Source organism: Aphelocoma coerulescens, chromosome 9, assembly GCF_041296385.1.
Source record: "Aphelocoma coerulescens isolate FSJ_1873_10779 chromosome 9, UR_Acoe_1.0, whole genome shotgun sequence".
Taxonomy (NCBI): Eukaryota; Metazoa; Chordata; class Aves; order Passeriformes; family Corvidae; genus Aphelocoma; species Aphelocoma coerulescens.
Window position 1 is genome coordinate 163,340 of NC_091023.1, and position 2,811 is coordinate 166,150.

The following is a 2,811-nucleotide window of genomic DNA, read 5'->3' on the forward strand; positions in this document are numbered from 1 at the left end:
CCAGGGTACTTTTTCACCGACACTGCCCCACCCAACAGCTTTTACCCTGCTTGGCTCTAGCTCTTTGAGCAACCCCGGCCATAGCACTCATCTTCTCTCTGCCCCCACTACCTGCTTTTGTTAGAAATGCTACAACTTTTATAATTTTTTAAACTAACTTTAGTCAGGGGTTTGTTCACCTTTGCCCAGGAGGAGGGGAATCAAAGCTTTTCTTCAAAAGACTCTGTTTACCCAGGGCTTGAGTTTCGCTGGCTGGGTGTCAATCAACAAAAAGAAGATTCCCAGGTGTCAGTCAACAAAAAGAAGATTCCCAGATTATGAGCGTTTAACATGCATCTACAGGTTGGGAGTGGCCAGAAGATACAGAGGAGATAAATGGACATTAACATTACCGCCTGGTGTGGCTGGAGACACGTGGTCTGGGAAAAGATTGATAAGAGCACCAAATTAGCATCAAGGGAAAAGGGATCGATAACCAATAGGAGATTGCATTCTAAGGATTGTGTGATTTAGGTCCAATGAAGAAGAATTTCTTTGGGGTTTTCACGTAAAAATAGGTGAAAAATCTGGTAAAGAACCGTGTGTGATGGAAAAATTTCCACTGCACAAACCAGACATGTGTGGATGGAATAATTTCTATTGCAAATCTTGGCCAGAATACCATCCTGGCCAGAATAAAGAAATGCCTAATTCTCTAGCATTGAAAAGATGTTGTTTGAGAGTTTCTGGTTTTCCCTAGGCTTTGGTGACACTTTCTCTTTGGCTTTCTCAGGCACCAACACTCCCAAAGGGCCCCTCAGCATGGCCTATGGGCAGCTGTGCAGCAGCAGGCACAGCTCCCCCCATGAGGCCCTGCGTCTTATGGGCACACAGGTCTTCCTCCCTCCCCTGCAGGCAGCTCAATCCCCAGCTTCCCAGGCACAGGAGGGCACCTCCAGGCCCATGCAGGGGCAGAGGAGGCTCAGGCTGCTCCACACGTGCTCAGCTCAAAGACCTGGGAGCTTTCTCCATCCTCGTCTGTTTGCTGCCGTGACCATTTGTAGGGTGATCCAGGATCAGGGCCAAGCAGGTATTCCCAAGGGACACTGTGTTGGCTAGAGGTGGCTGGGTGTTGGGAGTGGAGGAGACACAGGGTGCTGTGGGCGCCGTCTCGCTTGGAAAACCTTTAGCGGTTGGCCTGCCCAGGACACAGCTGGTTCCTGCTGCCACCACAACTCTGAAACATCTGTGAAGCTCGTGGCACCCTCAGCACCATTGCTGGAGCACGTGAATATTCTGGATGGCGCTCCATCCTGCAGAGCAGCCATGGCACTGAAGAGGTTTCCTGAAAGGCCTGGGGACCATGGCGGATTCCCCGGCGAAACTGGACTTGTGTTCTACAACTGGAGGGGCTCCATTAGGAGCACCCAGCAGCGTGAGTTTGCCGAGCCCACGTGTGAGAGCCAGAGGAGCGCAGGCACATGCCAGGAGCTGGAGCTGGGGTGTGTGAAGGGGGAGGGAGGTGTGGAAGGAGGGGGCAGCCAGTGTGAGAGGTGCAGGAGCTGGAGCCAGGCCAGGGTGTGAGGTGGCAGTGCGGGAGGCAGTGCCCGTGGGCACTGGAGGAGCAGGAGGCAGCGCAGGCTGCGGGCGGCAGGAGCGGGAAGCAGCAGCGCTGCAGGAGCCTTGCGGGGTAGTGCTTGGCAGAGCTGCCCTCCAAGCAGGTGAGCAGGGCTCGGTCATTCCTGGCCAAGGCAGACCAGCTTTTCTTCAGCCTGGCTCCACACTGCCCGGCCTCTACTGCTCCTGAACAACATGGTTTCTTTCCTCTGCAACTTCTGCTCCCACAGAGCAGCTGAGCTCCTGCTCCTGCTCCCCTCAGCCGGGCCTCCCGCTCGGCACTCCGGGCACCTCCCAGCCCAGCAGGCACAGACTGGCTTTGAGCCAGGGCGTCCTTGGCAAAAGCAGACTGCAGGAGCTGCTCTGGATCCTGCAGAGACTCCCAGAGAGCAATGAGCCACTGGAGCCAGTCGTGCAGAGATCTTGGTGGTTCTCCACGCCTGGGCATCACGCTGGGGTTGCAACAGGGCTCAGGCACTGAGCCGCCAAGCTCCTTGCTTTGTCTCCAGCACTGCTTTGAGCAGGCATTTGGACTTGTGTCCTCCTGGGATGCCTTGCAGTGAAGTTCCTTCCGAGAAGGAAGAGTTCCCAGAGAGGGCTCTGCCCTCATTGCTCTCCACCATGGGCCGTGAGTGAACCTCTACCCCACAGGAACTGGAGCTCAGTCGTTGCTCAGCCCTTGGTGTCTCATCTGTCCTTTCTCCTTGCCTCTCCAGCCCCTTTCCTGGGTTCCTCAGAGGGTCTTTCTTTACCTTTTGTAGAGACGGGGCAATGTTTCCCTCTTATTAGTCCTTAAGGAGCAGGGCTGGTTTGGGCGGGAGAAGAGAAGGCAAGGGGGCTTCTGCTGGGTGAAGGTGACTTGCCAAGGCCTGCCCTGAGTCAGAAAGAGCTTGTTGCAATTTGGGAAAGACAAGATTGTGTGAGGTTTCCAGCCTGGCACTTGTAAGAGAGGCCAGGCCGGGCCAGCAGAAGGAGCTGTGCTGCTGCCCTGAAGGGTGGCATGATTAGAGAGTGCCTGGAGGCCCTGCAGGAAGGCTGCACTTGGTGATGGATGTCCAAGGCGATGGAGAGACAGCCTTGCTCAGCCAGGGGCATAAGGCTGAGCAAGGCTGGGCACAGGAGCCAGAGGCCACCTATGCAGGAGGTCCCATGGTGTAATGGTGAGCACTCTGGACTCTGAATCCAGTGATCTGAGTTCAAATCTCAGTGGGACCT

At 55.4% G+C, this 2,811-nt stretch overlaps 1 non-coding gene across 1 annotated transcript; it reads left to right on the forward strand.

Annotated features, from left to right (window-relative positions):
• The first annotated feature begins 2,739 nt into the window (after positions 1-2,739).
• TRNAQ-CUG (transfer RNA glutamine (anticodon CUG)) lies at positions 2,740-2,811 on the forward strand. Its single transcript has one exon. It is a non-coding gene; the product is annotated as a tRNA-Gln (tRNA).